This window comes from Theropithecus gelada, chromosome 12, assembly GCF_003255815.1.
Source record: "Theropithecus gelada isolate Dixy chromosome 12, Tgel_1.0, whole genome shotgun sequence".
NCBI classification, from domain to species: domain Eukaryota; kingdom Metazoa; phylum Chordata; class Mammalia; order Primates; family Cercopithecidae; genus Theropithecus; species Theropithecus gelada.
In genome coordinates, this window is record NC_037680.1 from 41,903,580 (window position 1) to 41,917,924 (window position 14,345).

Below are 14,345 nucleotides of genomic sequence, written 5' to 3' on the forward strand. Positions count from 1 at the left end.
TTGTAACTGCTTATTGGAGCCACTAAATCCTCCCTACTAGGCTTTTCCTTTTTCCCATCAAAGCTACCTTCTTTTTTTTTTTTTTTTTTTTTTTTTTTTTTTTTTTTTTTTTTTTTTTTGAGACGGAGTCTCGCTCTGTCGCCCAGGCTGGAGTGCAGTGGCGCGATCTCGGCTCACTGTAAGCTCCACCTCCCGGGTTCACGCCATTCTCCCGCCTCAGCCTCCGAGTAGCTGGGACTACAGGCGCCCGCCACCACGCCCGGCTAGTTTNCGGAGTCTCGCTCTGTCGCCCAGGCTGGAGTGCAGTGGCGCGATCTCGGCTCACTGTAAGCTCCACCTCCCGGGTTCACGCCATTCTCCCGCCTCAGCCTCCGAGTAGCTGGGACTACAGGCGCCCGCCACCACGCCCGGCTAGTTTTTTGTATTTTTAGTAGAGACGGGGTTTCACCATGTTAGCCAGGATGGTCTCGATCTCCTGACCTCGTGATCCACCTGCCTCGGCCTCCCAAAGTGCTGGGATTACAGGCTTGAGCCACCGCGCCCAGCCCAAAGCTACCTTCTTTATTATAGACCCTCTGTTTTCTGATGAAATAACAAGCTGATGAGTTGTCCCTTTAAAATGAAAGCCAGATCTTGGCACTATACTACTTAAACCCTATAGTTTTAAGTACCTATAGTGGCTTTCATCTCACTTAGAGAAATAGCCAAAGTCCTTGAAGGCTCTACACAGTCAAGCCCTGAAGACCTGTCTGATCTTATCACCCACTGTGTCTCTCTTGGGCTTTGGCACACACTACTCCTTTGTCCTAGACTGCTTTTCCCTAAGAAGTCCAAATTGTTGGTTCCCTCACCTCCTCCATGTTATTAACTCTTCGTGAAGTGACATTAGTTAACTGATCAACTAAAAATGAAATGTTCTTGCTCAGTCAACCCTATAGTCACCATATCACTTAATGACTTACTTTTCTCAATGGTATTTATCTCCATATGATGTTTATATATTTAATTTATTTTTTCTTCTTATTATTTATCTACTCCTTTCCCTAATAACACCCAGTAATAAGCACCATTAGAGTAAAAAAAAAAAAAAAAAAAGAAAACAAAACTTAATGTTGTTGATGTTGCTTCTTTGTCACTCCCCAGCATCTAAAATAGTCATTGGAACATAATAAAAGCTCAGTAGATGTTTACTGAATAATGAATGGCCCGTAAACAAATGACAGACAAATAGATCTCTTTTCTATAGAATAGCATAAATGACCAAAGGATGATGCTCAACCAAAGGATCAAAGGATGATACTCAAATTCCCTAAAAAAAAAAAAAAAAAAAAAAAAAGGAGTCATTAGTGTTCAGCATAGAGGCCGACAGAATATGAGGATATGATAAGGTAGAGGTAAGTCTGTCAGAAGCCAAAGCCATCTATAAGCTGGGGATATGAGGAAGCAGAAAATAAAGAAATGGAAGAAGTCGGTCAACAGAAAGATATGGAATAAATATGCCCCAGGGAATTTTACCTACCAAAATCAAGGGTGAGCATGATGTCCACGAGTCACACAAGGAGGGTGGTCAGTCTCTAGTTTGCTACTTTCTTAAAAAAATAAAAAAAGTCCCTTCAGTTAGACTTGATTCTTACTACCAGAAAGGTATAGATAGGACCACCATGCTGATATTTGATGGCTTAAGATGTCACCTCTCCTTGATATCATATATTGTGCAGGTATCTTTTGTAAACAAGTTTGTTCCCCAAACTGATGCATCTCCAGTCAAGAGCATTTCAGATAGTGTGTTAAGCTGATGGGGAAGAGATGTTTTGATTCCCTAGTCTGTTAACCCTTCCAAGTTATCTATCCAAACCAATCTTGGGCTATCTTGTAGAGCCAGTTCAAGTTGGGATTTAATTTACAAGCAGTCTAAATATTGCTCCTTTGACTTTGTAAACAAAATTAGTAAGAGAAAGAAAAATGTAGAATCTAAATATGAATGGGGCATTGGCCAGAGTTAGAGGAGATTAAATAAGAAAAGCATAGAGCAAAATGACCTGGACCCAAGTAACAGCTTCAACCTTTGGCCTGAGCATGCTTTCTCTGGCTCTCCACAGGTCACACTTCTTGCTACCTATTGTCTCCTTGAATAAGAGGTCGTTTACTATTGTACTTATGCTATCATTTTCATTCAGGTGAAGTATTTCTTGGTATCTTTGTTGCAAATAACTGGACAAAAGAGAAGACTAAGATGAGTATGATTCTATTACATATGACCCAACTTACTTATTGAGGTTACCTACCAGTGTAGGAATCTTTGTTTGCAACCCATGATCACCTTCACTGCTTCTCTATATAGCTATGAAGAAATTGCTACTCTCAGGTTTAGTGATTCATCTAAATTGACGTAAATAAATTTTAAGAAATGTATCAGGCTGCATATGACTGGCTTTCACTGATCATGTTAATCTGGAGAGTGAAAAGATTTAAATTAATATTTTATTCAAAAAAATATTTAAGGACTCTGGTTTGCCATGTATAAAATCTATTCAGCCAAACTCCTTGACATAGGACTCAAGTATTCCCTGTAGCTCTGCTAAATTGACTGGAGACATGATAAGTCATCTAAATTCTGCAGGTATCGCCATTCCTGGCAACCAATTTGATTTTTGATGGACAAAGAGCCCCAGGAAAGTAGATGCCTTTATACCTGAGAAAAAAGAAATCCCAAGCAAGATAGACGTACCCTAATCAGTATGCTCTGGATATGACAGCATGGAAGTGAGTGATCTATTTTGTTCTGAACTCTGGCTCTGTCAATGACAATACACGATTTACTAGAACAAATCAAATAAGTGTATTTGACTCCCATTTTGACATTTCAAAACAGTAAGCCATATCTCCTTATGCAGCAAATATATTCATATTTTTAATTTTTACTTTTTCTTATAAGACACTGTTGTCAGGACGAGAATAAAAATGATGACTTAGGGTAGAATTGTTTTCAATGCTTTCTAACATTATGAGAATAATAATTTCTGCATGGATATGATAATGTGGTATGTGTGGTTCAAAAATGTACAGCCCCCCAAATGACTTTGAGACTTTGACTATCCAATCAGCAGCTCCATTGCTCCTGTTCCCGTTACAGGTACATGTGACAGCGCTGCAGCTATGAGTGGAATTTTAAAGGGGAAGTTTGAAGAAGTCGACGGCTCCTCACCCTGCTCTTCAGTGCAGGAATCAGATGATGAAGTTTTCAGCTGTGACAGTGCTGAGAGTGTTGATAGTGTCAATCGTTCACTTTTCATGATTTTACCAGTGAGTATCTAAAGCTCTATTTCAGTTGTGCTCTAAATTGTGTTGCATGGGCCATTCTTGGGGGCTTTAGCTTAATTCACTGGCCTGTATCTGCTCTTAAGTTCTTCATCACACCAAAGTATTTGTAAAACATGATATAATTTTGGTTAATTAAACTTCAGCAGTGTACTTCTACTCATTTCTATGGAGTTAATGTTGTTGATGTTGCTTCTTTGTCACTCCCCAGCATCTAAAATAGTCATTGGAACATAATGAGTCATTGGCAGAAATGAGTCCAATCGGAGGTAAGCAGACGGCAACTGAAAATAATTTAATGAATGTCTTCAGCTTGCCGAAATAAATCTATCTTTTGAAATCTAATCAGTTAAGCCATTTTGAACTTCTATAGATTGGTCAATGAGTTGCAGAATATTTACAGTGCTGAGTTTAACACATTAATTACAAGTAATATAATACAATGTAATATATTGTATTAATGTAATATATTAATTAATGTATTAATTAAAGTAATTAATACATGTAATTACTTCCTAGATGAGAAAATGATGTTTGTTTTTATAAAGATTGCTTATGTGAAATCAAGGCCTTGAAAACCTTGAGATCCTATAGTTATTTGGACATAGGTAAAACTCAGACTCAAGGCTAGGGTCATGCTCTTGAGTAAGGGCAGCTTTCTTCATGTATATACTTCTCCCAAGCAGTTCATGTGAGTAATACCATCTAACTTAGTATGATGTGTTCTAACTTAAAATTCTACCCATTTTCAAATTACAGTCTTGGTAACAGATGCACATATGAAGGTTGTGAAATAGGTGATCCTTTTCCAACAGCTCTGTGCTCATTCAACTTCAATTATTAAGGGAAAAGAATCTCAAAATTATATTTTAGAAGTTAACATGCACAGCAAAACTAAATGAAGTGAAAGCCCCTTACCTTCACCCACCCCTCATGAGATGATAGGTGTAAACTTCCTTTTAACATTATGGTCCATGAGTAAAGGTAAAAATTATTCAGCATAAAAGAGTATCATTCAAGAGAGGCTGTTTTCACAATAGTTTTTTTCTAGCATTATTTTTCTGGGGTATTTGTATTTGGGGAGTTTAAACTCACCAAAACAGCCTTAATGGGTGTAGCAAGCCAACATGGCACAAATGGCACATGTATACCTATGTAACAAACCTGCACGTTGTGCACATGTACCTCAGAAGTTAAAGCATAATTTAAAAAAAAATTACACTGAAGTTCATCCAATGTAGTTCTGTGACCTGAGATCCTATTTTAATCCTCTTCTCTCTCCCCCAGGATTCAAAATTTTATTTGGTATTCATAATTCTCCATCATTGTTAGAATCATTTTGAATAAAAACGTTTGTCTCTTGACTGCAGTAGAACCTATTTTATTTGGAACTTTTAGAAAGTGTAAAAATCTAAAGAGGAGATAAAAACACTTGGGAGAAGGGAGAATACAGGTGCTGTTCTGAGGATATGATTCCCCAGTTACGTGGAAAAGTTATGGCCAGAGAGTAGAATTTCAGAGGATAAGTTTTGCTTGGGATTTATCTAAAGCCTTTTCACACCTCCCTCCAAGTGACTGTAACCTTGTGGATGGCATTGACATTGCCTTTCCCACTGAGCCATTACCTATGATGCTTAGAAGAGTACTGAGCACTAGATGATGCTTGCAGTTTTTTTATTGAGTGAATGAATTATTTTCTGACACATCTTAAAAGCTGGAGAAAATGAGTCCACTGGATATTCTTACCCTTAGATGAGCAATAGTACATATTTACATTCAAGACCCTTAGGAGCACTCTATTCATATCCTTTCTGTGTACTTGGGAGAACTCTTCTTTTTCCAGTCCTAGAGCACTGCAGGAGCTACCTACTATTTCTCAATCTTTTTCTTTTCCTTTAGTCACTCCTAAAAATCATCATCAGTTTAAAACCCTATATCTTTGAGATGCTTCCTCATCTAGCAGTGCAGTGCAGTGTTTTCCACACCCCTGTGATTTTTTTTTTTTTAATTGCCAGCATACTTACAACATCCTAGGTGTCTATGACTTTCCTAAAGTTACAAATTGGCTCTCTCCTGGAAAAATCAATTGCAGGACTTCTCTATGCAGACACTTATTGATTTCTATAGCTTGTGAGTTCACAAAGTACCTATAATGTACATTTAAACATCATCAGGCCTTACAATTATGGCTCAAGATGCTTTCCAGATGAAAGTGATGTTCTGGTGGTTTAGGGAGGTTTGAAAAATTATAGGTCAGGCAGTTGTTCTGAGCACCTGAACAGTTCCCTGGAAGGTTAACAGTATAGTGGAGAGTGGTTTTATTTTTTAATAACTATTTTGATGTGTGGTTATAACTGCTCCACTTCACCACCATTACTCTAGTCTAGAAAGGAGAAGACACATACATATCCACTGTGGTTAGAGGAGAATACTTAGGCTATTAAAGAAGGCAACTGCAACGTTTGATAAGTTTTTTTTTTCTCCCTGTTGTGCTGTTCATGTACTTTTCTTTGTGAATTTTCAGGGGTTTTAAGGGAAGCATTTGTCAATACTCCTCTGGAAGCGAATGGTGATATGCATCATTGAACAACTTGTAATTGAATGTGTAATCAGAACCATGACTTCAGATAAACAGTGAGGAGGAAGGGTAAAGAATAAATGGCAATATGACCTACAGAGAACTATCTATCACTATGGGTTACTCTTAGCCTGATCGTAAATATAAAACTTTAATAATTATTTTATAAAGTTGGGCAAATTGAAGAAGAAAACCCATGTTAGTGTTTTTAAGAGAATCTAGTGCTCTGTATATAACGGAGAAAAAAACTAACAATGAAGAGTCAAACCTCATTTTGAATTCAAAGACTATGAGAACTAGTAGGACCTTTGAGAGTGTCTAGGCTGACTCCCTTATTTTGCAGATGTGGAGACTAAGGTCCAGGGAGAGTAATTTGACAAGAATCAAAATGTGAGCTGGTGGCAGAAGACTTTAATGTAGATCCCTAGAGTCTGCCTCTCTACCAGACCACACAGCTCTCTGATGGTTCAGTTACAAGCCTGGCTACTAAGTAGAGGGACACGAATCATCAAGTGAAAGACGTAGCTGTATCTTTTATGCCAGCATCTCTTATATAGAATGAATCTATCTTTTGGTAAATGTAATTGGCTTCTCATTTCTTCTTGCCTTTTTGTGACTTTAGGACAGTGCTAGTGATGAGTTTATGAACAAATTCAATGAGCTAAATGAAATAGTGGGCAGAGAATTCAATTTGAGCATGAAAGAACATTTTGCTTCCCCTTTCTGTAAGTAAGTGACAGGGCAGATTGTTGAGACTTTCCTTGTATGTCATTGACATTGATGGAAATATCTTACAGCAAACATGTTGTTTTACATTTACATGAAGGAAATTGGTTTGTCTTGGTGACATAATGCTACTTGTGATAACGTGAAAATGTTACAATGAAAAGTAGGTTAGATGAAGTATGCAGTGTGAATCTTTAACAGCAGCAACAAATCAAGGGTTAATCCATTTACTTTAAAGGTAAAACCTTTGTGTATTCCACTTTTGCCAGATGGATCAATGGATATCCTGGACTCCCTGAAAAAAAGATAATATCTTTCTATCTTTTGAACTCCAGGACCTTGCATTACTTGTTCAATAATTCAAGAATGCAGAAACCCACTTACCCTGCATTTCAATTGGACTCACTCAGTCACAGCTTCTGACTGAATGGAGTAATTATATTCAACTTTACTGGCTAGGGACAGAGTTGGATTTTATATTTGCTTGTTTGTTTTAATTCCCAACAAACTTCATTTAAATTTGGCTTTAAGCTCAAAAGCACAATTGGACCAAATTTCAAATAAAATTTTATTTATCTGTAACAATGAATCTAGAAAAACAACAGCCACTGTGGTTTTAACTCCCATGAAAAGCTAAATATAAAGGTAGTCCTGGTGATGTTAATGGTACTATCGCTGACATCATTTGAAGGATATGGCTTTATTAGCATGAGATGCAAAATACATCATAGAAAACCTCCAAATTTCCCACATCTATTATTTACTCAGGATGTTCGTAGGTGGAACTGATATTGTAGCTACATTTCATGAAGAGCACAAGAATTAAAGTTGCTATTAAATATTAAAGATACCATCTTCACATTAGTGATCAAAACATTTTCATCTGACAGTGTAATTTATTTACAGATAAATCTTAGAGTGTTTGTATTTTATAAACCTCTTGTTAGAGAATCACATCCTTACTTTGGGGCCATCTAGGAGTGGTCACAGGCAATAAATAAATGATTGCCCAACTGCGAAATCTCATGGCTTGAAAAACGCATCCAAACAAATTTAGGTGATTAAAATTCTACTAACCATCTTCAAAGTACCTTCATCTTCTAGCTTTGGTTTGAATACCAGAGATTGACTTGCTTTATACTTGGTGTTTATGATGGTGATGATGAAATCAGTGCCTGAAGCAAATGTCCTTGTGTTTCTCAAAAGGTTTTGAAATTCACTGTGCAGATCAGGCAGTCTGATGCTTTCTGACAGCTTGAGGGAAGAGTATTTGTGTGCAAGTGAATGCAGGAAGGAATTAAATATGGTCCTGCTTAAAAAAAAAAAAAAAAAAAAAAAAGAGAGAGAGAGACAGTTGGTGCGATTTCTAAATGGGCTGCAATAATATTTAATCCTTTCACTCTGGGAAGTACATGTTTGTATATAAAAAGAAATCCTTCTTTTTTGTTTGAGGAATTTGTAAATAAGCTGGGAATGTTTTAGGGCCACAGAATTATTGTACCATATGTTTTACATGTTCGGCTACAGTGATCTTGCAGGAACTGGAATAGTTAAAGTCTCAAAAATACTGAACTCCATTGAGAATTGGACTAAGGTCAAAAGCATAGTTTTTAAATGTGAGGAAGAAAGAGCAATCAGAATAAATATAACAAAACAAAAAATGTAACTTACTTTTCAACCAAAAATCAGCACATTAAAAACTTGGAAAAACATCTTTTTAATGATATTTAATTTTCAGGTAGAAAAGTATTTGCAGTGAGTGAAAATTACAATGGAATCTCAGTTTGTTGCATTTGCCTTTATCTCACAAATATTATAATAAGGGAGTAGTAGTAAAGACTGAGTTATATAATTTACAGTTCTAGACATTTGAATAAAATTTTATGAAACTTGATTTATATAGTGAACTCTTAAGTCTCTTTACAATCCTTAATGTACAACTGCAACAGTCTTAGCATCACCAAAAAAAAAAAAAAAAAAAGAAAAAGAAAGAAAACATCAAAAACTCAAACTCAGTTAAAACAATTTTCAAAAGAAACATGAAAACTGGTGAAGACTGCTAAATAGAGTGCTAAAAGCGCTAGATATTTCCATAGTGAGACCCATTCTGTGCTGGGTCCCATTAATTGTGTCATGTAGATATGCAAAATACATAAACTGTTACATATTTTTATGCCATTGGATTGTAATGTTGGTGGAAATATCATGTGAGATGGAAAATGCACATATTTTACTTACAAATCACATGAAGAATATATACATATGTGTATATATGTGTGTGTGTGTATATATTGTATATATAATATAAATACACACACACACGTATATGTATTTTGAGATGGAGACTCACTCTGTCATTCAGGCTGGAGTGCAGTGACGCAATCTTGCAGTCTTGGCTCGCTTGCAACCTCCACCTCCTGGGCTCAAGCGATTCTCCTGCCTCAGCCTTCTGAGTAGCTAGGATTATAGGCGAGTGCCACCACACCCGGCTAATTTTTGTATTTTTAGTGTAGACGGGGTTTCACCATGTTAGCCAGGCTGGTGTTGAACTCCTGACCTCAGGCAATCCTCCCACCTAGGCCTCCCAAAGTGCTAGGATTACAGGTGTGAGCCACCGTGCCTGGCCGTTATTTATATTTGATCTTGAAATTTGTTCTAATGCCTACAACTCCCACATTTTAAAAAATGTATATACTTTAAATTTATCAGAGGCTAGGGTATTTAATTCCATCTTTGAGAACCTTGGTTTGGAAGAAATCATGGCAATTAATATTATATATAATTTTTCCAACATAGCCTGTCCTATTTTATGATTTCCTCCAAAGATGCTGTCCATTATCTTCTTGCTATGTCAGATCCGACTTTCTGCTGTTTGCTGTTTCTATGACAACCATCATTTTGGCTTGGAGAGATTAGTACATATTGCAGATATATATACATTTATAGATATATATTTCAAGAACTCTTTACGTGCCAAAAGAATTGATGATTAGGCTTCCCATTATAGTGGTCATTAATCAGTTATAATGAAATGCTATGCTAAGATCATGGTTACATAAGACCGATGTCATACTTTTGGCTTGGATTTTTATAAATAGGCATAAAGCTAGAGAGGCTGCAAAAGGAAACCTAGGGAGTTAAGTTAACTAAGTAATTCATGAACATTAATAAGAAAAGTCATATGTTTTTAAAATGCCCTTCAATGTCTGATAAACAAATGTTTATTTGAAAAATTAAAGAATGGAGTACAAAAAAGGATAAACACAGCCTACATTATTATTTTCAACAGAGTAGCTCTTCTGTAGTAGCTTTGAAGTGAGAGTATGGAAATGGTTGAAATTTATAATTACAATTATTTTAAGTTCCTTGATGGCAGGGCCTTTGTCCAATATTTCCCTCACATTGCTTAATGGGAATAATCAGAATAGCGAGTGTTATTGAGCATTTTATCATTTGGCAGGCATTGTGCACAATGTTTTAAACAAATTATCTCATTTAATTCTCCTTACTTTAGTTCCTAAATATGTTTATTTTTGATTGGTATGTTCATGACTTTTTACTAATAAAGATTCAACTGATGAAATGTTTTCTTCATCTTAAGCATAACGTGAGTCAACTGAAATAGGCCAATTGTATAGCAACTATTAAGATTGTTAAATACAATTAGGGTCTGCTTCAGTAGGTTCAGCTTTGTTGAAAAATAAGTTTTCATATCAGATATTCATGAAGATTTCAATTTATGCATACAGTACTGCCAGTATGAACTAGGTAACTTGCCAAACTCCTCATATAGTTTCGTTAACCTTTACATTTATTACTAAATCAGAATTCAGCATTCTCATTTATTAGTAAATTAGAACGTTGAAATATTTAGAACTGATGTATTTAACAGTTCTTTGTTTCTTTAAAAAGCTGAAATGTAGGAAAAAGTTTTAGCTTTAAGGATGATTTTTGCAGTATTTTTTCTTATGGTGAAAAAGTATGCAGAACCTACATACTATGCAATTTGTTGAATAATCTTTGGAAAATCCACATAATTAAGTATGATATAATCAACAAAAACAGCTGAATAAATGTATCTATTGACATAAAATATATTCACATTTGTAAAGAAGTTTGCAAAATTATATTAATTTCATCAAGTTTTATAAAATCTTAAATTCGTGGTATAATAAGATCCAGAAGGAAAAAGAAAAACACACATTTTCTATAGATGGTAATATTCAACAAGTAGTAGAGTTCTGGGTGATTTAAAAAATCTATATATATTTTCACAATTTATTTGTATATACTTTATCCTAACTGGATCTATTTTGGTATTATAATAGTTTTCTAGAATTTTCCACCAATATGATTACTGCTGTTTATGACTTACTTGTAGATTAATCTTAGAGCAAATCTCTAAAGGTGGAAATCATAGTTAAAAGGGTATTGTTTTTAATTGCCTTCCAGAAAACGTTACCAATTTATATGCCCAGTTCTAATATGTGAGTGCGTATTTCCTCAACACCTTACCAAACACTTTACCGAAACTGGTTAGGTATTTTCTCTCTCTCTTATGTCTGTCTGAATCTCTTTCTCTCTCTGCCCACCCACCCTGGCTCTCTCTCTTTCTCTTCCTCTGTCTCTCTCTCTCTGTGTATGTATAAATACATTCATATATGCAAGCATTATAGACCCCCCCACATACATACAGACTAATATGATTAGTGAAAACATATACCAATGCTTGCACTTGAATTTTTCTGAATATTAGGAAGCTAATTATTTATGTATTTAATCATTTGCCGTGTAGGTGTGTGTGTGTGTGTATGTGTGTATGTGTGTGTGTATGTGTGTGAATTGCCTATCCAGGTTTTTTATTATGATGGTGATTTTCTTTTTTATTGTTTTATAACATTAAGGATTAGTTATTTGGTGAATGCATACACAATATCTTTCCTATTTTGTCACTTTTCTTCTAAATCTATGTTTGCTAGTGAAACATATTTATACTGTCAAATATATTATGAATTTAGCATTAGGAACTGTGTAGGCAAACTTCTACTGCCAAGATCAATTGTACACAAATAATTGCTCTTATGATTTTCATAAATTTCTATATGTATTTAAACCTTTAGTCCATTTGAAAATTTTATTGGCATATTGTGTGACATTTAGAGATAATTTTCCAGTTTTCCTAAAATGATATATTAAATAATATATTACTTGTTATTTATTTGTAATTCTGTTCTTATGCTAAATTATCACATATAGTGTGATCAGTGTTTGTGGTTTTCTTTTTATTACATGCTCTGGTTATTTTACAAACAGCATTAGTGTTTTATTATGGCTTTGTAGTAAATTTTATTATCTCAGATGAGAGTTCTCAATTTTTCGTAACCCACCACTATTAACAGAAAACCAGCACACTACCGTACTCTTAACGTTTAATGTTATCTCACGTAATTATTATTTAAATTTTAGAAGAATATTTTTAAGCTACTAAGCAAACTTGTTACACTGTTGGAATTCCATTTAATATGTAGATTAATTTAGGCAACACATTAGATATCTTTTTGTATTTAACTATTATTTTATACACAGCAGAATTTTACGTTTTTCTTTTTGCAATGCATATTCCCTGCTAAGTTTTTAACAATTGTTGTGTCTACTGTGAATGGGATTTTGTAATTACATGTTCTAAAAGGTTATTTTGGGTACTAGAAAGGGTATAGTGCTTTAAAAATGGAAGTGCCTCCACCATTTCACCTTTAATTTAGCCATAGGATATACTTTGTCCTAAATTAAGGAGATACTCTTCCATTAATGCTTTCTAATTAATAATGAATGTAAAGTTGTATCAGATTCTTAATAGTACATAGCCAGGTAATCCTATTTTGACCTATTAATATGATAAACTGAAAAATATCCTTCCTAATGTAAAACTATAATTGCCTTTGACTCTATTTCATTCTAAATTAATTTCTTTAATTTCACATGAGTATCTAATTAATGTGGCAATGTATGTGCATTAAGAGACCTTTAAAATGTTCAAGATTATCTTAAAATACATTTTTAAATGCATTTCAAATTCACATAAAAAAGAGATAATAAGATGAAAGTTATACAAGACAGCACTACCAATAACCCTCTTGCATCTGATCCTTCATTTTAATGTTGAATGTTTTTGAAGCATCATATAATGTAATCCTCACAAAACAACATTTGAGGTGAGTAGGGATGTTAGTTCTAACAGAGTTTATTCTTATGGAACAGATAAGGAAACTGAGATGCAAAGGGGATAAGTAGCTTATCTAAGTCCACACAGTTTATAAATGCTGGTATTAAAAACTTAAAACCAGCTCAAACTCCCGTGCCGGCACTGTTAACCACTATGGTATGCTATGCTTTCTACAAGAAAATGAAAATATTTTCATCATTTCCATGCCATGTAACAAATAAAACTGTTTTTAAAATCTTTAATTTAAAAAATTCTGCATTAAATACAAGCGGTCCTTTAGTTCTTATCGAAAGTATTATTCATTAGAATAAAATGACGGTACCATTGGAAGTGATAGAGATTGAGATTCTGATCAAGTTTAACCACCTATGCTGATTACCATTAAAATTAGTTTTGTAAAATGCTGAAACTCTCATGTCTCTGCTTTTAGTACCTCACATGACTAAAGATATATAAATTCTTTATATATCTCAAGAGTTTATTAAAATTCAATTTATATGAGGGCTAACGGAGCACACCGCATGTCAAAGACTACACTGAAGACGTATTGCTGCGTATGAGCAGACTAAAAAGCATGTTTCGGTCCTAAGGAACTTATACTCTGCTTGAGAACTTCAGACTAATAGACATGACATTTTTTAGCATGCAACCATGCTAAAAAATATAATTGTCAACTAGTATGTTGTATGGATTGGAGAAAACTTAACTCTCATTTCCAGAAAACTTCAACCTGGAAAAAGCACATCATTAAATGGAAGCAAATTTTGTGGGATTGGAGTTATAAGTTCATTCTTCAGACAAAATGTTTATTGACAAGATCTGATTCTCAGTTTTAGGGAGTCAAAACGAACAAACAAGCAAGCAAAAACTACTAACCAACTTTGGGTTTCCAGTGATTTCTGTCCTATAAAGGAAAACCCATTTATTTATGTCTATTTTCCACTTAATTGGAGAGTAATAAAAGATAAAGGCATTGCTTGAAGTGGAAGAAGAAAAAACTCAAAACATTAGGTTTCAGGATGTAGATAGATAAAGAAGTTGACTGGGCCTCCTGTGCCTTTTTTTTTTTTTTTTTTTGCAAATGGGTTAAACAATAAATTATTCGCTTACTTTATTTTTTAAAAATCTTCAGTTATTGAGGTAGGATAAAATAGAACAACACTGCTCTGCTTAGCATCTCATGTTCTATAGCTGTAGATGAACTTCAGCTTCATTTTTGTTTCTTTGTAGTGAATTTTTGTTTTGATAACCTTCAGCTGGCATTAATCTGCATTCTTCTTGTCTGATTACCAGACATGAATCAAGGAATACAACTGTCTCCTCTATCTTAAGAGGCTGAAGGGAATTACTTTTCTAACTTCAGGAGGGTTTTTTATTTAAATTATTTATTCAAGATAAAAGAGAGAGAATTCATTCAGTATTGTGGCAACAAAGGCCTGTCAACATAACCACATTCATTTAATTTATCTTACTGGTAATACATAACCACATGCATTCTTT

General features: G+C 34.6%; 1 protein-coding gene across 1 annotated transcript in view; it reads left to right on the forward strand.

Annotated features, from left to right (window-relative positions):
* CSRNP3 (cysteine and serine rich nuclear protein 3) overlaps window positions 1-14,345 on the forward strand; it is a 217,838-nt gene that overhangs the window by 15,172 nt on the left and 188,321 nt on the right. The window contains exon 2 of the mRNA XM_025404840.1: window positions 3,134-3,303. The gene's annotated coding sequence lies outside the window, so the exon portion shown is untranslated. The remainder of the gene's footprint in view (window positions 1-3,133; window positions 3,304-14,345) is intronic.